The following is a 25,020-nucleotide window of genomic DNA, read 5'->3' as shown; positions in this document are numbered from 1 at the left end:
CGGACTTGAAATCGGCAAGACCCCCGGTGAATTCGACAACAAAGTCGGCTAGCACCTGGCCCTTGATTGAGGTTCTTGGAAGAAACTGAATGTCGTACTGGCCGAGTTCAAGAGCCCACTTAGAAACACATCCTGAAGCTTCTGCACTTCGTAGTACTGATCAGAGGGGATAATCTGTTAGCACCCCAATGCTATGTCCTTGGAAGTAATGCATCAATTTTCTTGCCGCCATGGCTAGGGCTAGGATGAGTTTTTCCAGCAAAACGTAGCGTGTTTCGGCGTCAACCATTGCCTTGCTCACGTAATACACAGGCCACTGCTCCCCCAGCTCTTCCTTTATTAGTACGGCGCTGACAGCCCTGTCAGAAACTGCCAGATACAAAATGAGCGGCTCACCTGCAGCAGGTGTTGTCAAGAGTGGTACTGAGCGGAGGTAAGTCTTGAGGCCGTTGAAAGCGGCTTCGCATTCAGCGGACCAATCAAAAGCCTTGCCCTGCCGTAGTGTATGGAAGAATTGTTGGCAGCGATCTGTAGACCGACTGATGAACCTGTTGAGTGCCGCGGCCATCCCCATCAACTTTTGAACCTCTTTTACCGAACGAGGGGAGCTTAGTCCCAAGATTGCTGTGATTTGTCGCGGGTTGGCCTCGATTCCCTGGTGGTTGACAATGTAACTGAAGAACTTGCCGAAGCCGATCCCAAACGCACATTTGGAAGCATTTAGCTTCATTTTGAATTTGCGTAAGATGCCGAACATTTCTTCCAGATCGGCTAGATGGGTTTGCTCTTCTTTGGACTTGACCACCATGTCATCAATGTACACTTCCATAGTGTGGCCGGGTTGCTCCTTGAACATAGTCGTGACCAGTCTTTGGTAAGTTGCCCCTGCGTTCTTCAGCCCAAAATGCATAACCTTATAGCAGTAGGTTCCTCTTGGGGTGAGGAATGCAGTTTTTTCTTGGTCCTCAGGATGCATGGCGATCTAATGGTAGCCTCTGCAAGCATCGAGGAAGCTCATGTGCTGATGGCATGCTGTCGTATCTACAAGTTGGTCAATTCTGGGTAGGGGAAAACAATATTTGGGACAGGCTTTGTTTAGGTTCGTGAAATCGACCCGAACTCGCCAAGTCCCATTTTTCTTCTTCACAACCACTGTATTAGAGAGCTATGTAGGGTAGGTCACTTCCTTGATTGCCCCGGCGTCAAGCAGCCTGTCAACCTCCTCAACAACGGCGGCAATGTGCTCTGCGGCTGACCGCCGGCTTTTCTGAATAATCGGCTTGCGTTTAGAGTCAACATTCAAACGGTACTGTGAAACAGACGGATCAATACCCGACATCTCGTATGGAGTCCACGCAAAGACGTCAAGGTTGCTGAGCAGGAAACAGATTAACTGCTATCTGTCAGCTTGACTCAGGGGGGCGCCGACCATGAAGAACTTCTCTAGGCTGCCATCAATTTCAACTCGGTCTAAGCCTTCCGTGGCCTTTTCACTTGGAAGCCGCCCAACATCGTCGTGGCTCTCCCGATCTGGCACCTCAATGGAATTTATTTGCAACTCCTTTGCCGTCTTTCCAGCAAGGAGATAACATGCTTGTGCGGATTTCTGGGAGTCGTCGATTTGCTCAATGCCACGTTCTGTCGGGAAGCATAGCAGCTGATGATATGTACTCGGCACGGCCTGCATGGTGTGCAACCAAGTTCGCCCCATAATGAGATTGTACGGCGATAGCAGCTTAATGACCAAGAATTCTACATCCACTGTTCAGGAGCCCGTTCGAACAAATAGTGTGATTTTCCCTAATGGGTACTCTAGATTGGCGTTAAAGCTGAATAGTGGATAAGGAGCCGGAGAGATATCTGATTCGGAGAAGTCGAGTTTGGTGAATGTCTTGTAGTACATGACCTTCGATGTGCTCCCCGTATCAATGAGTACGCGCTCAAATGTGAATCGATTTACGCGTAACTGAATTACCAAGGGGTCAATGTGGGGCAGTGTCACTCCGGCCAAATCTGAGTCATCAAAAGTAATGCCTGCGACTTCATGGGGCCGTTTAGCCAGAGTGAGTTAATTTTGAGGGTCGGGATTTGTCTGAATCGTATGCATCGCTGATGTCATTGGCAGGCTATATATCATGTGGATCACGCCGAGCGGAGGTGAATCCTGTCTTAAGGCTATTGCTTTGGTTGGGTTGCTTTTTCGGACATACTGTTGTAAGCGGCCATCTTGTACCAATTCCTCCAAGTGATCCTTCAGTGCATAACAACTCTCAGCATCATGGCCATGGTCCTTGTGATACTCACACCGTCTATCCCGTCTTCTCATGTCGGGAGGTCCCACCATTTTTTACGGCCACTTGAAAAACGAAAGGTGTTGGGTTTTGGACATAACCACACTGATCGGCTCTATCAAATCCGTATATTTCTTGTCGGCGCGCCTCGTGTGCCTGCTGTCAACTTGCAGTTGTTCATTTTCTCGGTGGGAGCAGTGGTCGATTGATCGGTGGGAATCCCGCCTCTTGTCCTGTTTGGCCCGATGCCGTGGTTCATGGCTCTGGGGTGCTACAGAGTTTAACGGCTGAGCAATTCAGCAGGAGGCATCTTGGTCACTTTTTCGGCTTTAACCCGCAAGGCATCATCTTCCACCTTACAGTATTCTTCAACTTTCTTCATCAACGACCAAACTGTTTTGGGGGGCCATCTGGTCAAAGAGCTGCGGAGGGCACTGTCGGGATGCAGCCCCATCTTGAAGGCGGTGATGGCCATGGAGTCATTGCAAGCATCGTCTACCAGATTAAAACATTCCCAATACCATGCCGAATAAGCACGAAGGGTTTCCCCCAGTTCAATTTGCATTGCCCAGAGGGAGTCGGCTTGCTTTGGTTGGACCTCATTAGTGATAAACCTTGCCCTGAAGGATTTTTGGAGTTGGTGGAAGCTTTTAATTGAAGCTGGCTCAAGTTTATAATACCACCTGACAGCTAGTGGTCCCAGACTGCTTGGGAATATTCTGCACATGAGAGCCTCATCGTCTGCATGCAACGTCATAGCTTGCTTATAGTGGCGGATGTGATCTGTGGGGTATGATTTACCGTCGTATAAGGTGAATGACGGTGCTTTGAATTTCTTGGGTAGCACTGCCTTTGCAATTCGTTGTAAAAAGGGATCGTGCTGGTCTACTTCATCTGAACTGTTTCTTCTTTGATTATGCCTTATACGGGGACTCTCTTCGGAAGACTGCTAGTTTTAGGTCGCCCCTTCTTCTTGGGCTCCGGGGATAATGAGTCGGAGTCACTATCAATGTCGACTTGTCGGGCTCGTGGTCGCCGACCACCTGTCCTCGGAGGACGTTCGGGATCTAGGCGTACAGCTTGTTTAGACTTCGCCACCTCCAAGGCCAGATCTTGACGGAGACGTTCGTTCTCAGCGATCATATTCTCCAACCTCTGTTCATTTTACTTTGCTTGTTCCATGATCATCTGCATTGCCTCATGCTCCAAAGTTGAGGGTGAGGCGAAGTTCAAGGCGCGTCTTGCGGCGATAGTCTCTAGTCCAAGCATGGTTGTTGGAGTGAGGTCGTATCTCTGTGTGGTTTCATCAGTGACTATCGAGGGGTCTTCTGTTACGCCCGCCATGGATGTATTTGAGTATTCCCATAGACGGCGCCAATTGTGGAGAAGTGGTTTGGAAATACTCTTCAGCTCTTGCGGGACGCTAGTGATCCTCAGCTAGCTACCTGAAAAAGAATCAACACTCCGGTCGGGGGTGCCAGAATTAGCACTCCGACAGGCAAGTCAGTCTCTACTCTCTAGATTACTTGTATTTTAAGTAAAGTGTAATAGTTCTCACATACCTCTTTCTGGCTGATGTTCTTCTATTTATATATTTTCTCGTAAAGTTGGCTATTTTGAGAACTCATGATCATGCAAGACAATGCACTAAGCAATAACAAATGCAATAAGCAATAACAAGAAGTCGAACAACGTTTCACGCGGGAAGAACTAAAAATGCGCACTCTAAGCACGCCAAACTAATGCAAAGAGGGGAGAAAAATCGCTCAGGATTGCGTTCCACGTGTCCTGAGATAAAAATAGCTCAGGGTCACGTTTTACGTGTCATGAGATACTCTAGTCATGCTAAAACCATGAGAATAGGAGAAAAACCACTCACGGTCGCGTTTCACGCTTTTTATGATACTCTAATCACGCTGAAATCGTGAGAAGAGGAGAAAAATCTCTCAGGGTCGCGTTTCACTCATCCTTAGATAAAAGCAAAAGGTATGAGATTGTACAATAAATACATAATGTAGTAAAAGTGTGCGATAGATGCACGAGGTGAACGTGTGTGATAGATGCACGAGGTGAACAAGTGCGATAGATACACAAAGTGAACAAGTGTGATAGATGTACAAAGTGAACAAGTGCGATAAATGCACAAAGATGAGTTGGGTGCAATAGATGCACAAAGTGAACAAGTGCGATAGGTGCACAAAGATGAGTTGGGTGCGATAGATGCACAAAGTGAACAAGTGCGATAGATGCACAATGTGAACAAGATTACAAATCAATACAGTGACAACACATATTCCATGCAAGATAAACAATCGACATATGATGTTAATTGAAAGCATGTTCTATGCAAGAAACAAGAGCATATTCTATGCAAAATTGAAAGCATATTCTATGCATGAATCATGAATGATGCAGGGCACGCGTACAACATGAGTGTATGTAAAAATGCACATTCTATGCAACAGAAAAGAACAAATATGTAACTTGACAGAACGAACAAAAGTGATGTTCAGCGACAATCTCTGACTTACCCCTCGAACACTTTGCAACATGCTCACAAAGGATACACTCTGTTCATATTGGCAAGGGGAGAACGTCCGCGCACCTGAACACAACGAGTATTGGGAACGACGCAATTGGAACATAGTTTCAAGCTCCTTAAAAACCAATATGGACCTAAAAGAGAGCCTCACATACACTGCTAGAGCAAAATAGGAACAAAACAGCACTAGGCCACAAATGAGACCTGCCGGCCACTAATGCAAAATCAGGGGCAGAATTGGGATTTCGGCATAGATCTTATTGAATACACCACCACACCTCATTTGCTCACACACCCAAGTCCAAAAACACTCTCCCTCTCTCTAGGTGCTTTTTCTATCTAGATTTGTGCTTTGTACGCGTTTTCCAACGCCCCATGCAAACTTTATTCGTAAACCTTCTTTGATCCTCTACACTTTGAACCGAATAGATTTTGTTTTCGTTGATTTTTTTTGCATTTTCACCACTTCGGGCTTGTTTCCCTCAAGTTTCTCTCGAGTTTTACGAACTTTCTGGGGTTTTCACTTTTTCTCCCACTTTCTCTCTCCTGGGGTTGACTTTTTCCAAGTTTTTCACACTTTTTCTTCATTTTCTTCACTTTTTACCAATCTTTAGCCATTTTTCAGATGGCAGACGACATTCCTCATGCTGAGACCTTTTTCGAGGTTCCACTTGCACTTTCACCTCCTGTTGAGGTCGAGGAGCTAGCGATCGCCGAGGCCGGCGCGGCGGCGAAAAGCCTTGCGACCGACTTCGAGACAAAGTTCACTCTAGGACTCGAGCCTGAGCCACTACCACTGAGGATACAACCCTTTGATCCGGTCATTTATTACTTTGTATGCACATGCTAGCGCCTAGCAACGTGATACCTTTTGATGATTTTACTGGTGGCATGCCAGAGGACGTTTTGCTGAGGGAGATGTACTCCCACCTTTCCTACATCACTTCTGAGGTACGAAATTTATTTTTATGCTTTTTTTCCTTTCATTTGACTGTATTTCTTACACTGCCTTTCATCTTAATGGTCTTTCATCACTGTCTTTCATCTGATTCACTCTTTCTTTGCCACAGGGGGACCCCGCTCTTATGGGGGTTACAAGGTAGTGACAACCAGAGATTGGTATTATGAGCTCCCGCCCGAGGTCCGCGACCTTATTAATGAGGTTGACTTTGCTTATTCTGCACCGGACTCTCACGACACATGGCAAGTCTGGCTCTACTTAGAGTATTGGTAAAGAGGTGATGGGACACCACCAACTCTTTTCACTTCTCTTCCGTTGGGGAGATGACAATGACTCCCTATGACTTCTCCATGATCACGGGCTTAGGAGTAGGGGGTGATCTGATCCCCTTTGACATGGATATGGGCGAGTGGGAGGCAGCTTAGATCTACCTGCTTGGAGCATGCCCACCTCTATACAGGCCAATAAAGGCGAGATATAGCTGGTTCTCCGAGCACTTCTGTGGGAGTGAGCCCAAGACATAGGAGGAGGTAGAGCAATACGTCCAGAGCTTCTTGACGTTCCTACTCGGTACCACCTTGTTTGTGAACAGGTGGAACACCGTAGATTTGTACTTACTAAGCACCTTCGTGACCTTGACATGATTCTGGTTTTATGACTGGGGTGGAGCTGGCCTTGCCACTCTACGGCTATATGAGCTCCACTTTTCGCATGGAGGAAGAGCAGATAGAAGGCTACTGGAGAGCCTGGGAGGTATGCACCACACCTTTCTGCTTTTGCACTTTCTGTTGACACATTGTGCTTTCTGCTTTTCACTTTTTGTTTTATATCTGTTGACACTTTGTGCTTTCTGCTTTGCACTTTCTATTTTATATCTGTTGATACATTATGCTTTCTGCTTTGCACTTTCTATTTTATATCTGTTGACACATTGTGCTTTTTGCTTTGCACTTTTTATTTTATATCTGTTGACACATTGTGCTTTTTACTTTGCACTTTCTATTTTATATCTGTTCATGCATCGTGTTTTCTACTTTGTACCTTTCTTGTAGTTATGCGTTTACACTTATTTCCCAGCTATGGCTCAAGAGCCACTGGATGAGGTCCCTCCCGTCATGCCTTACTCGCGACGATATGACGACCAGTGCAAGCACCAAAGCCACGACGATATGACATTCGCCTTCTACAGCTGATACTTCGATACAGTGGTTGCCTATGAGGTAATCCGAAACTCACAGTCATTTATACTTTACTAATGTTCTGATTTATACTTCGACAACTAACAGCAACTAACAATCTGTACATTCTCTATTTGCAGATCATATGGCAGCCCTTGGCGACGATGCCAACCAGAGTGAGGGACCAGTATGTTGCGGCTTGGGCCACGTCTCGATTTTGGATTTTGTTGGAGGGCCCACTTTGCCGAGCCTGGTTCTTGGGTGAGCGTTTCATACGCCAGACTCTGGGCTCACCCATCCCAGTCGTTCCTATGCCACCCCCAACATCCATGAGGACAGCCGATAGCCTCTCGACTGAGAGTATTATTCAGTTTATGGTGGAGCTGGATGCAGTAGGTGCTCCCTTACCAGGTAAGGCTGCTCAGTAGACTGAGGCCGATATTAGGGGACGTCGTCCCATTGTGCAGGTTGCTAGTTGGCCAGCGATTCCCACTGCACTTACATGTTGGCGGCCGATCGGGTCAGCCAATTAGATTTCGATAAAGCCACATGTGGCAGGGCATGGGTATGTCAGAGCCCGTGGCGCACCTCAGGTATGGAACACACTTTACAACTTGTAACTAAACTCTCCCTTTCTAGATATTAATTATTCCCGATACTGATCATTCAAATGCACTTGCAGGCATCGACTGAGTACACAGAAGGCCTGCTCCAGCTAGTTGCTTCTCTGATTAGCATGATTGGCATGGTATTTTTTCCTATTTTCCACATATATTTCACCGCTGCCTCACATTGTTGTGCACCACACTATTACATTCCCACTGGTACATTGATATGCATATCGTAACATTCACACCACCCTACACTACACTGATTCACTACACTGACGCACTATAGTCGTACTGTACCGTTTGCACTCATTCTGCATACATACACTGTATCTGATATGTTGTCAATTGTTTTCCATATTCCATCTGTACCGAGGGCACCAGGAACAACGACACCTCCTTCGACAATAGGGAGGAGAGGTAAACAGGCCCTAGCATGCGGTTGAGATGAACCCCGAGGTCAAGGTAGAGGTAGGGGTGCACGGAGATAGAGCAGCGAGTCCGAGCCCATATTAAGCGGGGATAATACCGAGGCTAGTGACTCTGAGGAGGCAATGAGCTAACACTCTGAGTCTGAGAGCGGAGGTGATGATGCTGGCTTAGGGTCAAGGAGCGGAGATGACGCCGAGGCTGGCTCTAAAGTAAGGAACGGAGATGATGAGATCGACTCTGGCTCAGAGTCTGATTCTACTCAAAGACACATGAAAGAAAAACAATGCCAATGTGTTAAAACAATGGGCTCAATGCACCGCGTTTCAATCCGGCTGTAAAACGGATGATGATTTTAATGTGGCATGAATGATTTTATCTAGAACTCATCTGTATGAACCGTACATACAATATCGGGCACTTCTCTAACACTCTCTAAATGAACCATACATATAATATCAAGCACTTCTCTGACACTCTCTGAATGAACCGTACATACAATATCAGGCACTTCTCCGACACTCTCTAATAAACTGCACATACAATATCGTTTGGTTGCAACATAACAGAACAAACTACAATTCAAGCAAAATAATGATAAAATAATAAAAAAAAGTTTAAAACAAACAAGCTTAAACAAATTAGATCAAAAATCAAATAAATGCGCTCTCTTTTGTTTGTTTTCACTTTTCCTCAACTTTTTCTTCTTTTTGTTTTCTTTTTTTTTTTCACTCACTATTCTTTTTTCTTTTTTCTTTTTTTCTTTTTCGTTTCCTCTTTTTTTTTTCATTCATTATTATTATTATACACCCAAATTAAAACTCAAACAATACCAGAAATATAATAATAATAAAATAAAATAAAATAATAAAATAACATAATAATAACCAAAAAAAAATTTGAATTCACCAAGGGCCGGCCAGGCCTCGCCGATGCACGGTCTGGCTTTGACACAGCCAGTCGGCCTTCAACAGTGACAGGGACAATTTCGGGAAAGCCACAACCCGTGGCTATTTAAAACACAACGTAACCCTCATTTCCTCACACTTCTCCATCCGAAAACACCTCATCCTCTCTCTCTAACCTTCATCTCTCTCTAGATTTCCATTCCTCTTGAGTTACCCAACAACTTTTGCAAAATTTTTCCTTGAAACCCTCTTGATCCTCCACATTTTGAACCGATTGAATTTTGGTTTGGTGAAGTTTTGAGTTTTTGCTTGGTTTTTCTTAGATCCTCATAGGTTTTCCCAAACTTTTTCCCCTTCTCCCTTTGATTTTTTTATCTCCTATTTATTTTCTCTCTCCTAGGGTTTAAGTTTTGTGATTTCCACCTATCCTCTCTTACCCACTCACTCTCTCTTCTTTCTTTTTTTTTCTCTCTATGGCAACTAATGAATTCCTATTCCCAACCCCGCCGCAGGTATTGGTGCCGCCCTTGGTGCGGACGTAGAGGCAGAGGAGGCTGCTACATTGCTTCCCCTTGACGAGAGGCCCTTTGATGCGGCTACATTCCAGTCGCGTACACATGTGCCACCCCCAAGCAGCATCTTCAGATTTGAGGGTTTCATTCCAGGGATGGATGAGGACACTCTACTGCGAGAGCCCATGGAGCATGTATTTACCGACGCCTCCATGGTACACAACTTTTCCCCTTATTTTACTTTGCACACATGTTGAAACTGACGAGCAAACCACTTGTCTCTGTTGTACATATACTAATAAAACTTCTAATTGATAGGTGATAGCCAGGAGGATAGGCGGCTATGGCTCCATATCTGGCCCCAGACGTTGGTACGAGCGGCTTCCCGTAGAGGTCTGTACTCTAGTTGATACTGCTGGCTTTGGGCCCTTCTACTCTGGGCTCATATAGATGAGGGCCAAGTCATGGCTCTATGGGGCCTTGGTAGAGAGATAGTGGGATACCACCGATTCATTCCACTTCTCCTAGATCAGAGGGATGATGCTGACCCTATACGACTTATCGATGCTAACTGGTTTGCGGATTGGGGTCAATAGCCCGGTCCCCTTTGATCCGGATATGACCCAGTAGAGAGTTGCACAGCTCCAACTTCTCAGGGGGATCCCAGACACCACCAACCACAGGATGGTGCGCTACAGCTGGTTCTTGGAGCACTTTTTTGGCACTCAACCATCTACTACAGATGAGATTGCCCAGTACGCCCGTGGCTTCCTCATATATCTTCTCGGTACTACCCTATTTGCGAACAAGGAAAATATCGTGGAGTTATACCTTCTAAGAGCACTGGTCCACCTTCCTCGGGTGGTGGAGTACGACTGGGGCGGTGCAGCCCTGGCCACTTTATACTACTATATGAGCTCCATCTTCCACCATAAGGCGGATTCACTCGGTGGCTATTGGAGGGTTTGGGAGGTATACCCTACACTCACTTTTCTAATATGCTTTACATTGTGTTCACTGTTACATTTCTTGTTTATCTGATCTATTTTTTCATGTCTTCTATTTGCAACTTTGGGTCTACACATATTTCACTTCCCTGGCTCCAGTCCCAATGAAGCCGATCGAGTTGTCAGAACCCCACTCCTGGTACTACAACTCGCAGTTTGAGCGACGCTGCCTTGTAGACCGAACCTTCACGTACTTCCACCACTTCTTTGACACAATCACGGTGGACCAGGTAGCAAAATACCAGCCTTTAGCTTTTACCTACTATAAGCATATTGCACTATTTCCCACACTACACAGTCACTCTCATGCTGTTAAATCTGTACTATATTGTCATTCTCATACTATACTGACTTCTAACATTGCACTGATTTTTGACACCGCACTGCCATTCTCATCTGACACTGCACTACCATCTGACACTGTACTAACATCTAACACTGCACTGATTTTCTCATACTGCACTGGTCTAACATTGTTCTGATTTCATAGGCTGACTGGCACCCTTAGGCAGGCATTCCCAGGTGTCGAGGACGACCTACGTCGTTGTCTGGCATGCCTCTACGATGAGGATTCTGTTCGAGGGCCCCTTTGGCTGGGCGTACTACCTAGGAGAGAGGTTTATCAGCCAGACGCGGACGTCATTCTCCCAACAATCCACACCCGCCTCCCCCGGCTATGAGGGTAGTGGATGAGTTACAAGATGGTCCCGAGATTGACCTCCTGATGTTAGGCGAGGATGGCGATCATCATCATGAGCCTGGCGACTTCACTACCTTCTTACACACCCGGGTGATGGTGCCTCTTACCCCAGCCGTGGCTCAAGCTGTGCTAAACGTTGCTGCTAGTGATACGCCTGCTAGAGGTGCCCCTGCCAAAGGTGCCCTTGCCGTTGCTCCCATTCCTGGACTTCCTTTGATCCCCACTGACATCGTGTACATGCGTCTGGATGAAGTGATCAAGCAGGTCCTACTTGAGCACATCGAGGAGCGGGACCGTAGGCTAGTGTTTTCTTCTAGCGTTGAGCAGGTACACATCCCTTTATGGTAGTCGATACTACACTTTAGCTTATTTTTTGCCATTTCTATTATTTATTCGATATTACTTCCGTCTGCCTTTCTCAAATTTTGTTTGTTTTGTAGATACCCTAGGCGTGCGGTGATGACCTTCTTCATACGATTGACCGGCTGCTCCTCGTGGTACGGAGGTGGTAAACTGCCTTAGTCACCTATGGGATCGAGGTACATTCTATTTGCAGTTCACTATTGTTGCCAGACTATACACTTTTGTTAATTCATACTGATATCTGTGCTTTTTTCAGCTTGAGCCGGCGCCAGCAGTGCCTTCAGGACCTTCTACAGTTTGGAGGAGAGGGAGATGGGGCCTAGTGAGAGGCCGAGGAGGAGCTAACCAAGGAGAGGCCGAGTGAGGCAGCACTCACCTTTCGAGGAGTCTTTTGACAGATCCACGACCCCCAAGGATGAGGGAGAGGAGATTGACTTGCAGTCTACTAACCCCAGTGATAACAGTGATGCACCTCGTCCATAGCCAAGGAGGAAGAGAGTTAAGATGGACTACTGATGATGATGATGATGATGATGATGATTTGTTGTTTTAGTTTGTTTTTGTTCTGCTTTCATTACTATTTCGTATCATTTTGCTTTGTAGTTAAAAGACTAGCTTCAAGTAGACCATTTTGTTTTTGAAGACTTTTCTTTTGTTTTATGCTTTGTTTTGTAAAATAATGATCGGGGCTGGACCCGCTAGTTTATAAATGTCAAGTTTTTTGTTTATTGATCTATTTGCGTAATGTGATGAATGGCATTTGCACGTGATGAATGGTGTAACCCTTGCACAGTAACCGTTAGAACTATGAATGCTTGTTCTCGAATTGATTCATGAATCGGTTAATGACCTACAACCAGTCAAAATGTAAAATACAACTCGATAATAGAAAAACGAAATGAAAACAACTTGAAAATACTAAATAACACTTGGTACAAACAAAACAAAACTCAAAAGTACTGTCATAGTCCACCCGAACAAAGGCCAACTTTGGCTACAACTACACTGAACTAAACTAGCACTAAGACCCAGCCAGGCTTCACTAATGCACGGCTGGCTATCAGTGTAATGTCGGTCAATGTTGTCCAGGTGTCATGCACAGCTCCTTCTCAAACTCTATAAATAGTGCTCCTTCTCAAACTCTATAAATAGTGCTCTCATGCTGTTTTTCTAGCCGAATCACAAGTCTTTGATATTTTTCTCTCAAGATGAAGATGTTACTTGTCAATAGGCTTCGAGATTGGATAACCACTTCGGATGGCTCGAAAAAGGTGAATTTCTGCAGTTTCGGCCTAAACGCCCTTTTTCATTTAAGCCCCACTTCTCTTTGCTTTCCATTACTCCATGTCGCGGTTTGATGTTGAAACCTTGTCACACATGTATTTCAATTTGGATCTCAAGAAATGTGTCCAACACTCAAAAAATTTCAAGCACTGATGGAATCCCGGTGCAACGAAGAAATCACGCCTCAGCCCCGTTTTAGCCATGCCTAGGCTTTGGGACGCATGTGTGGATTATCATTGCACGAGGCTTGGTCTTTGGCTCATAACTCATTCTCTGTTTTTCTCTCAACACCCTTTTCTTACTTTTCCCTCAATGCATACCTCTCTATTCTTTAATCTCTCTTATTTTTCATCACTCTCCAGGTATGGCTTATGGATAAACTGTAGGTAGTGGGCCCTTGCCCCGAATACTCAGCCAATGCTTACTTCTTTCGCCAACGACTAATAGATTTCCCTTTAGAGGGTTTATGGTGTGATTGGATGTACAGCCGGTTCGCAGCTGATATATCTTGGCATTGCCCCTGGTTTAATTTAGCCAAAATGAGCTACAGCATGCCCCGACAGTCAAGTGTAGAGTTGATTGGCCTTACACATTGCGTGTTCTATTTTCCTCTCCGGTTCTGACACCAATTTGGGCATGATCAGATATGTCCAGATGAGGGAGTGGAATACACAGCTTCATTTCCAATTCACGCCTCGCACCTGCCCCGGTATCTCGCGGCCTGGAGGACGAGAGAGATTCTGGTCCCTGCCATTAGTTTCAGTTACACCATGTCTAAGGAGTGCTTCGCTTGGCTTGAAGAGGAGGCAGAGGTTGGACCATCTTTGGCATAGAGCCACCTGACTCAACTGTGTCCCTAGTTTTACTGCTTTGATCTTTTCTTTTCAAGTTTAAGATGTAAAAGCAACTTTGATCTAAATCAAAGAGTTTGGAGAATGTACTTATGTTGAAATCAATAAAATTAAAGTTGCGGGTACTAAAAATTTTCCTTTCGGTCCCAAAAATGGTCCAAGTTGTAAAAGGGTAAAATTTTGAACAAAATCAACTTTTATTAAAACTTTCCAAAACCATTTTCGAAAGCGATCACCACCTGACACATATAGAATTGATCCTCAAGATGTATAATCCCAAATCAAAAGAAATCATAACTGCCCCTGGCTGCATATCATTACTGATGTTTTGTATTCAGCTTTTCTGCCTGAAATATGGAGCACAACCGAACTAATAAATGATGAACAATGATGACTTGAAAATGAATAGGACAGTTCAACTGGAGATAGTTATGGCCGAACTTCAGAACGAAGTTGCCTACGTATCCAAAAAATGGGAATCAGGCCTTACGTAGTTCAGTTCAGGTTCAGTCGAATATTAACTCTCTCATTTTACGCTCTAACTTTGGCCAAAGCCGCCCTTTAGTGTTTTCAACCTTGCAAGCTCAATTTTTCTTTATTTCAAATTTTTGATGCTCTAAATTTTGCCTAGGTCACCCATTTGGGTTTTCGGCCTAGCAAGCCTCTTAGGGGTAATATTTCTTCAACTTGTCCATGTTGATTGGTTGTGTGAACTCTAGACCATCCAAGTTCATAAGAATAACTGCCCCTGACCAGATTGACTTGATGATGTAAGGACCAGTCCAATTAGGTTTGAACTTGCCCCTATGGTCATTCTTTCAGCACCATGTCCCCTTCCTTGAGATTCTGGGACTTAACCTTCTTGTTAAAAGCCCTAGCAATCCGGCGTTGCTAACCCAGGACATGATAAAATGCTCTTAGTCTTCTCTCATCAAATCACATCAACTCCTCAAACCTATTTTGCTGCCAATCTGCCTCTGTTATCTGACACTCAGCCATAATTCCTAGCGAGGGCACTTCAATTTCGATCAGTAGAACAGCCTCCATCCGATAGACAAGAGAATAGGGGGTTGCCCCTGTAGATGTTCGGATCAAGGTTCTGTAGCCCCAGAGCGCAAATGGCAATTTATCTGGCCAATCTCCATAGGTTTCCACCATTCTCTGCAGGATTCTCTTGATATTTTTGTTGGCAGCTTCAATGGCTCCATTGGTCTACGACCTATAGGTTATGACTTATGGAGAGCCACGTTATATTTTTCGAGCAAATCTATCACCTCTTTCTTGAAGTGTGTTCCATTATCGGAGATAATTTCATTGGGCACACCATACCGGAAGATGATATTGTTCTTGATGACCTTAGCCACATCCGATGCTCTCAGTACAGAGTAAGTGTACGCTTCCACCCATTTTGTGAAGTAATCAATTGCTACCAGAATGAATTCATGTCTGTTTGACCCTTTTGGCATAACTGTGCCGATAAGATCTATTCCCTAAACAAAGAAGGGCCATGGTGAAGTCATGTTGCAGAGTTTCGACGGCGGAATGTTTATACGATTAGCATTAATTTGGCATTTGTGACAGCGCCGAACAAAACCAATAAAATCTTCTTCCATGGTTGACCAGTAGTAGCCTTGTCTAAGGATTTTTAGGGCAAGCATCACACCATTCATATGGGCTCTGCACTCTCCTCCGTGAATGGCCTCCATAAGGCGCTTTGATTCTTCTTTCTCGATGCATAGCTTATGCATTGCCAAATGGCCTCTTTTGTATAGTTTGCCTCCGCAGATAATGAATTGAACGACTAAACACCGTATTCCCCTTTTGTCCTTGGCATTTGCTCCTAGCGGATATGCCTCATTTTCCAAGAAATTCCATATATCATAATACCAAGGGTTCTTGTCTGAAGCCTCATCTATCGCGGCAATGGTTTCGCAAGTCGGCGTGTACCTCTGTTCAATAATGATCAAACGTATCCTGACTCCCAATGGAATGTCTACCATGGAAGATAAAGTTGCTAGTGCATCAGCAAATCGATTGTTCTCTCTTAGCAAGACCTGATGATAAACTTTCATTTTCTCTTTAGACAAAAACAAATTCGAATCCCCAATAACGTCCAACCTTTTTGCCCCTAGTTCCAGGGCAGCTTCTAAACCAGCGATACACGCCTCATACTCTGCTTCGTTGTTGGATACTTTGAATTAGAGTTTGAAGGCTAAGGGTATATGGGAGTCATCAGGTGCTATTAGCAACACACCGACCCATAACCGTATTGATTGGCTGCTCTATCAAAGTACATCGTCCACGTTTTCTCTTCTATTTACAAAATATCTTCATCTGGGAAAAGGTACTCCACCACTTCATCCCCCTCCATTGGGTGATCTGCCAAAAAGTTTGTTATAGCTCTCCCTTTAACAGACTTGTGTGTAACATATGTAAGATCAAATTCTGAGAGAAGAAGTAACCAACGAGCTAGCCTACGTGTAAGTACTAGTTTCTCAAAGAGATATTTGATGGGATCCAATCTCGAAACTAGGATTACGAAGTGAGCTAGCAGGCAGTGCCTCAACTTCCAGGTAGCCCATACCAAGGCTAGACAAGATTTCTCAAGGGGAGTGTAACGGGTCTCGTAATCCTACATTTTCTTGCTTAAGTAATAAATGGCTTTCTCAACCTTGGCCTCTAACTCTTGAGCTAACATACACCCCATGGTTGAGTTTGTCACCGACAGATACAAGATCAGCGGTTTTCCCGGTTCTGGCGGTAATAACACAGGTGGATTCTGCAAGTACTGCCTTACCTATTCAAAAGCAGATTGACAGTGATTGTCCCACTGGAACTTCTTTCCTTTCTTCAGAAGACCAAATAGTGGTTCATAAGTCAAGGTTAGTTTTGAAATAAACCATCTTATGAATTGCACTTTACCCAGAAAGTCGCACACCTCTTTTTCAGTCCTTGGTGGTGGGATTTCTAAGATGGCCTTGATTTTGGAAGGATCTACCTCCATTCCTCTCTGTGCAATTAAGAATCCCAACATTTCTCCTATTGTTACACCGAAAGTGCATTTTTGGTGGTTCAACCTCAATCTATACCCTCTAATCCGCTGAAAGAATTTCTCCAAGGCGGTGTAGTGGCCCTCTCAATCATTGGACTTGACAATCAAATCATCCACATACACCTCAACCTCTTTGTGGATCATGTCGTGCAAAATGGTAGTTGCAGCCCTTTGATAAGTGGCCCTAGCATTCTTCAGCCCAAACGGCATGACTCTGTAGACACCCTATTTTTGACCGTCCTCAAGTCTTGGTTATGTTTGCTGGTACATCCAGCCACAAGTTCGATTGCTTGTCGAGTGCTCGACTTTCGCCGCGGAACGTCACAGGTTTGAGCTTTCCAAACCCTGTATCCTTTCTACCCCATTTTTGGACCATGTGTTGGTCCTTCCAGCATAATTCTCTTGGTGCACTGCTGGCCATCCCATAATTACTGCCGGCCATTGATGAGGCCTGCCGGCCATCAATTAGCCACTACCGGCCACCACTGATGGCCGGCAGACCCCTTGTCTCAGCAGGTTTCACGCCAGATCTTTTGAGCCAACTGGTTTTCACTTCTTTGCCCTCCATGTGTATGGAGGGATGAAACTGTTGCCAAGCTTGTTTAACAAGCTTCTTCTTGCATTCTTGTATATAAGGAGAGGCCCTTCCTCTCTACCAGAGGTTCAAAAAAATTTGGAGAAATTGTATCTCTCTCTATATATATATTTCTCACACACTCTCTCTCTCTCTCTCTATATTGTGTTTGTTTATGCTCTAAAGTCCATTTTTCTTGCACTTTTGCACTATAACACATAGTGATACACCACCATCTTTCAGCTGAGGTTCTTGGGAGGGTTACTTGAGCTCTGAAACTTGGTTTCTAGCCTCTGAGGTTGCTGGTTTTGAAGTTGATCTTCAAGGGTGAGTATATTCCCCATTTAAGCCTTTGTTTGTATCTCATTTTGGCCATCCTTGCATATTATTTTAAACCTTGCTTTCAACTGAAAAAATTTTTGTTCTTAAGTGCTTTTGATGATTGTTTAAGGTCTTTTTGGTGTTTGGGGTGTACAACCCTCTTGTATGCCTTGTTTTGTGCCATGCTTTAAGGCCTTTGGAATAGTATTGGTTTGGCCTTTTAGCCACTGAAATCCAATGGATTTTTAGTGGTAGGCATGTGGTTTTGAGGCTTCAAATCAGAGGGGGGGTGACCCCCTTTCTTTTTGTTTTGTTTGCTTGAGTTATTGGCCTATCAAAGGAGCATGTATCCCTATACTTTTGAGGCCTAGTTTAGGCACTTTTTTGTGACTTTTAGGGCCTGCCTTAACTCTGTCCATGGCTGGTTTGGTCACCTTGTGCATGCATCTTGTATGTGTAGTGTAATCCCATTTGTGGTTCATCAAAGTAGCATGTCTTGCTAGCATGTGTTGGCCCCATTTCAGTGGGTTTTTTATCATCATTTGACATGTCATGACTCTGTCTAAAGTTGGTTTAATAGTTTCTTGAGTGGCTCATGTACTTGTAGAACAAATCTTGCTTATTAGCTTTGTGTGCATGATGTTTTGACTCATCATTCTAGCATATTTTGGCTATGCTCCAGCATGATTTTATTCATATTTTGGGCTATTCTAGGACTGTTTTGGGCTTCCATGATCACATTACTCATGTTTTGTATAGCTATAGTGTAAATGCTTTGACTAGTCTTGAGCTTTGAGGCCCCTACCATGCTATACTTGTGATATTTGTATGCTTTGGCATCATTTGAAATGTTATTTTAGTGCATGTTTCATGGTCAAACACTTGCCTTTGTCATGCTTTCAATGCCTTGAAGAGTTGGTGTTTTATGCCTCATGAATGAATCATTGTGCATGCCTCTATGCTTAGGTCCTTAGGATGCCATCTCAGTGGGTTTTTGGGCTTGTTTTATCATGCCATAACTCTTTTTTCTATTGGTTAAGTCATTCCATGTTTGGTTGTAATAGGTGTAGTGCAATCCCCCTTGTTGGCCTTACTTACACCATGCTTTATGCTTTCCATTTTGACTTATTTTGGCCTTGGTCTATGCATGCTTTAGATTCATTTTGGCATGATCTAGGACATTTTTGGTTGTCCTTGGCCCTTTAGGGTTTGATTCATGTGTCCTTGGCTTGAGTCCCTTTGCTAGTTTCGTACTTTGAACATCCTAGCATGCTATGCTTACATTGTTTAGTGGGTTTGGCATCCATTTACATGATATTTCGGAGTTTACCTCATTGCCATCTTATGATGATTATCACTCTTTGCTCATGTTTGAGAGTTGTGTCTTTATGCTTTAATTCTTGAGCTAATGCATTGTGCATGCATACTTTGCTTTTGTGCCCTCATTCCAACACTTTTGGCCACTGATTTGGGCATATCTGAGGTCTATCCATTTCAGTTTAAGTCCATTGAGCATGGTTGACTACATGTTGTTTGCATGCTTGCATTATATCGCATTGTCTATGCCTTATACTTCGCATTGTGTATGCTTAGGTTACATTGCATTGAGTATGCCATCGTTTACATTGAGCATTCTATCATTTGCATTGTGTATACTTAGTTGTTGCGTGCATTAGCATTGTGCATGCCATTAGCCTTGTTAGGTTGTTCATATTGCCTTACATGTTTGCATGCTTGAGTCACATTGTGTATGCCATGCTTGTATTCCATTGTTGTTTGGATTAAGTGTTAATCCGAGCACGAGAAATGAGGGACGTTTCATACTTCAAGTGATGAAACGTGTCTCAATTCTCAGCCACCAACGCTCTTGATTATCCATGATAGAGTTTTAGGCTTTATATGTTTATTTGTGCATTCATTTTACATTGAAATGCACAAGTTGGATCTTTGGCCATCATGCATCGGGATGCGTGATTGATGGTCTTGGATCTGACTATGCCTCTCCCTTGATGTTTTGAGGTGATATGGAGTGGCATAATGCATACATACCCTTGGGAGACCCTTCCTTTTCTCTATTTTGTGTTCTGCTGCAGCTTGGTGTCACAGCACACCAGTGGTCGGCAGTACCCTACAGATGGCCGGCAGTCCTTCATTCTTGGCCGGCAGTGCCCACTCTTGGTCGGCAGTGGCTCCCCATGGCTGGCAGGCCACTGGTTCACTCCTCAGCATGGTTTTGGTAAGATCCAGCAGCTAGTTCTCAAGGACACCCTGCAGACAGAGCCTCTAAAGAGCAACCAGAGAGCTTTTTGGGGCGGCAACCAAGCATGCATCCTCTTCTGCCCCAACCAGAGCTGGAACAACATTGTTTACTGTTTTCCTTACTTGCTAATTAACATTTGGTTTTGTAATTTAATTAGTTAATTTGTTAATTAATTAAGTTTTGTAATAATTAGTTGTAGCTAATTATTCATTCGGTTATGTAATAATTAATTAGCTTGTTAGTTAGTTAATTAGTTGGTTTGTATTATTCATCCGAACCCTCCATCGAGAGGGCATATTGTTGTAATAAGTGTGCGTGCGTGTGTGCATGTCTTCTAACCTCACGTCTTTCTCCCTTTCACTTACCTGCTTTTGATGGTTAGTTTAGGGTCATTTTCAATTAGCATACTTATGCTCACATGTTTGCATCCATTCATCTGTCTTGCATGCACCGGGCTCGACACATCATACTAACTGCATTGTATTTCAATTCCAAGTTGAATACATGTCATCAAAAGTTGCATCTCATATGTCATCTTAGAATAGCCGAGCCTATTTCTAGTCGCATTTTGCATGTGCTGCATTAGCCATCTTAACATGAACTAGGATTATACATTGATTACTAACTAGTTCTTTGTTTTGGCTCGGAGTACCCTGTGAGTGTTTTCGTTTTAGCATACTGCATGTGTGTTATTGTTGCCATGAAAGCACGCTTGCCATGAGACTATTTGCTTATTTGATAAACTGCCTGAATGCCTGTGGGTGAAGGTTGGATTACTTGAACTGGAACAATTCATCAAATCCTCGTTTTAGCCTACTTGCAAGTAGCAAATTTCAAACCATTTTCAAACAACCGTTTTTCAAAACAAACGAATATGCAATGTTTTGTTCCAACTTAGGCGATCTAGTCTATACTTGTATGTTGTGCGCATCACATAGTAATTCTAGGTTAATACACCGGAATAAGAACGCATGTATTTTCAAAAACAAGATATCATGTTAGTAAAGGCCGATCTTTGATCGGGCAAGTGGGGGTGCTCGTTACATGACCTTCCCCTCTCGTACCCAAGTTCCTGAGCCGAGGCAACTTTGGTAATGACGGACACGTGGCCTTAGGCATGAGTCAGGATTTCCTAAATTTCTCCAAAATAAAATATTTAGGTGGCGACTCTGTATCTGGCAAAGCAGTCCATGTTTGGCACTTCTTTACAAAAATCAGTTTTCCAAAACGATTTGCCAGATTTGGACTCTTTGGTGATTTATCGGTCTTGCATTGCACTTTACGAGACTAGATTCAGAACCGTGACATTGAGTCCAAACTGTAGTAGTAGCTAAGAACAACAATTCGCGCCCTCGTGCGTGGAGCAGAGTTCCGGGTGGTCTACAGACTCGGTAACAATAGGTGCCCCACAGAGTGGTGAAAGCGCTCTTCTCCCTATCCTCCGGTGGCATTAAAATCTGGTTATACCCAGAAAATCCATCCATATACGAGAGTAATGCATGGTGCGTGGTGAAGTCTTCCAACTCATCAATATACAGCAGTGGAAAATCATCCTTCGGACTAGCCTTATTAAGATCCCTGAAGTCGACACAGACTCTGATTTTGCCATCCCTCTTCGGAATTGGAACAATATTGGCCAACCACGTCGGATATTCAGATACAAGCATAAACCCAGCCTCAATCTGTTTGGTGACTTCTTCCTTAATCTTCAAAGCCTAATCTGGGTGAACTCTACACAATTTTTTCTTAACTGGCCGGGCCTCAAGGTCGAGAGGTATCCGGTGCTATACAATCTCAGGATCGATTTCAGGCATGTCTTCATAGGACCATGCAAAAACATCTTTAAAATTTTTTAATAAAGCGCTTAAACGCTCGCATTCCTCCGAAGACAACATGGACCCGATCTGGACCAAGCGAGGATCTTTCTCAGTACCCACGTTAATTGATACGATTTCATCTGTACAGGGCTTAACTCGCCTCTCCTCCTCATGATCAACTAAATTTTTCAAAACTCGAGGAATTTCTTCGTCTTTGTTTATATCAAAATTTTGAAAATTCAAATCAGTACAACAAACCAAAGGCACAGAGAAGTAGGCAACATTTACAACATTCCCATTCAAAAAGTCTGGATCCTCAGTTACTGTGGACTCAAAGGAAAAGCTAAAAGACAACCTAGACAGAACTTTGGCATCTGGGTTACCACTCCCAGAAGTACTAGACTTGGAGGAACTCGAATCAGACTCCAACTCCACAGACTCAGTGGAATCAGATTTGGACTCATTATCCAATTTAGAACTGTTGATGACACCTTGCTCGCACTTCTAGACCAGGTGTGGAGCCTCAGATGCATCCATGATAAGATTGGAGAAATTCTCCACTGGGGTATCCCCGATCATCGAGATAGTAAAACTATCCCCCCAAGTTGGTGGTCTCAGCTCCAGTAGTGGAACTCATCAGTAAGTCAGCCAGTGTTTTTCCCAACCGCTCCTTTTCTTCAATGCCTAGGTTTGCAGTCTTTCCTTGATCCGTACCAGTGCTTTGGTTTTCCTATTCATCCTCCTCTTCTGGTAACTGGTGCCCAAAAAAGTTTTTGAACCCTGGATACCTTGTTGTTGTTTCCTAGTCATACCAGGGCTCTTGGAATCCACAGAATGGAAAATCTTCCCCTTGGAGGACAAAACGTCCGTTCAAGGTTCTCCTTATAGGTTTGTGGACTAACTCATACTGCTTCCCAGTTCTCTTTGCCTTCAGCCTCTCTCTCAACTCTTGTCCTTTCCTCTGCCAATCTGCAGCAGTAGGTTTGTATCCTAACCCAAAAGTGTGGGGGTTATGACTCAACTTCCTAGCAACAGTACCTCCCTACCTGTCGCTTTGGCCTAGTCCTAATCCGAGCATATGCCTCTGTTTGTTCATCATGTATATGGATTGTGCACTCACATAATCTCCATCACCCTATGCCATGATGGTTTGAACCAATTAGGCTTCTGCTAGAGAAAAATCAGAAAGGAACACGTCTTCTTCCCCATGTTTGATCTCTAGCAGTGGTGCAATGGTTCCTTGGGGAGGATGGATTGCAAAGTTACCGCACACAGTGGCAATCTCGCCTTTAAAGGGGTACTTCACTAACTGATGGATTGTTGATGACACAGCCTTTATCTGATGGAGCCAAGGCCTTCCCAGTAGTAGGTTGAATGTGGCCGGAACATCCATGACTTGGAATTCTACCTCATGTTCAGACAGGCCGACCAGGATATTGCTCTTGAACGTTCCCATGACATCCCAACTTGTATTATCATAAGCCTGGACGGCTTGGGTCGTAGGTGTAATGTTAATCAGCCTGAAACTAATGGCATAAGTAGTTCTGATTGGGCACACATTGATCGCCAACCTGGTATCTACTAACACCACCGAAATCCACTTGTTTCGACTCTCCAAGGTTACATACAAAGGCCTGTTGTAGTTGGCGCCCTGGGAGGCAATTCTTTATCCGTGAAGGATATTACTATCATAACGTCCCCAGAGGTAACCAATGACACCAATTGGTCAGTGGTGGTGTCAATGGGCAACTTGGTTCAGTTCATTGCTTCAAGCAAGGCTTGCCTATGCTCCCAAGATGCCATTATCAGTCCCTAAATGGATATGACGGCCTGAATCTTCTTGAGCTGTTTCAAGACCATGTTCTCCTCCACATCCCTCTCTTTTGCTTTCTCGGCTTCCTTTCCAGAGGTCTCTGGCTTGTCTAATGCTGTGGGTTTGAAATACCGACCACTCCGAGTCATATGATTGATCTCATCAGTATACCAGGTGTCATCTGGGGTATTAGCTTTCCATCCTTCGTCCGTGTATGCATGACTCAGGTCGATGTCTTCCCACCATTCTCCTACAGTCATGGCTGGTCTTACATCAGGTTCTATCTGGAGCATATTAACATCACGCGCCCCATCATCATACCATTCTTCTTCCACCACAGCTTGGATTTCAACATCTCGATACTTTCTGAGTTTCCTCAACATCCTCTTTCGATCATTGGGATCCCATTCGACTTTTCTGGTTATCTGGGCATCCCTCACCATTGTTTCAGGTTTTTCTTTCCCCTGTCCTTTGCCTTGTTCCAAAGCTATCTTCGCTTGGATTTCCTCTATCCTTTCCTTTTGAAACTGTCCAGTGTCCGTTCCTTCTTAGTAGGAGGTGCAGCCTCAGCGTTACCCTTAACAGCAATTTCCCCTTCTCCTCCGGTCTTTCCTGTTTGTTCTTCCACATCGGACTCTTCCTCACTCAACCACGCATTGCTAGTTTCTAGCTGACTCGGATCCCACCATCCCATCTATTCACAACTTGTGTCTTCGTCCTCGAAGAAGTAAAGATCCTCTAGATCCTCCTCTAGGTTTGCTAAGTCATGCAGGCCTTGCTCAGGCCACTCATTCTGAATCTGTGCCATTTGGTCTTCCCCGATAGCATTGATGTTGAGAAAGTCCGGCAATATGACCACTGGCTTTGGCTAATCGACGGCCACAATGTATAAGCTGGGATCATACTCCTCCATAAACGAGACCCCCTTCTCTATGACACAGGTATCAGGCGACCTTGTCTTTAGTGCATTCTTCTTTTTCTCCACTTCTACTACCACGGGCCTCGGTGGGGTTTATGGTGCTAAATCCATCATGCACATGTTTGTGCCTTTTGGAATGACCACCTCCGGCTTTGGTAGGTGGAATGAGGTAATGTATATGCTGGGGTTGAAGGAGGGTGGTAGTGTATAGATGTGGTTAATGTTTCCGAGAGGGGGGACTTGGTTATGTGCAGGAAGCGGATTGGTTGTCACGTTTGGTTTTACAAGTGGGGCAATGGTTTTGTTGTCGATGAGATCTTGAATCTCATGACGTAAGCGGTAGCACATGTCTGTGGGATGGCCACGTTGTTGGTGGAAGATACAGTACTGGGTAAGGTCATGTTTGGGTGGCAATGGGTCTGGAAGTGGATGAGGATCAAGAGGCTTGAGATGCCCTTTTCACATCAATAACTTGAGGGCTTGAATTGGACTCATATGAAGGGGGGTAAAGACTCTACGATTTCGGGTGGACCGGTATTTTGTGAAGGTTGTGAGGTTGTGGCAGTAGCAAAAGGATTGGCCATTTTGGCCATTGTGACAACATTGCTGACATCTACAGGCCACGGAATA

Source organism: Camellia sinensis, chromosome 10, assembly GCF_055761805.1.
Source record: "Camellia sinensis isolate YWXY chromosome 10, ASM5576180v1, whole genome shotgun sequence".
Classification (NCBI taxonomy): Eukaryota; Viridiplantae; Streptophyta; class Magnoliopsida; order Ericales; family Theaceae; genus Camellia; species Camellia sinensis.
Note: the sequence above shows the minus strand (reverse complement) of the source record.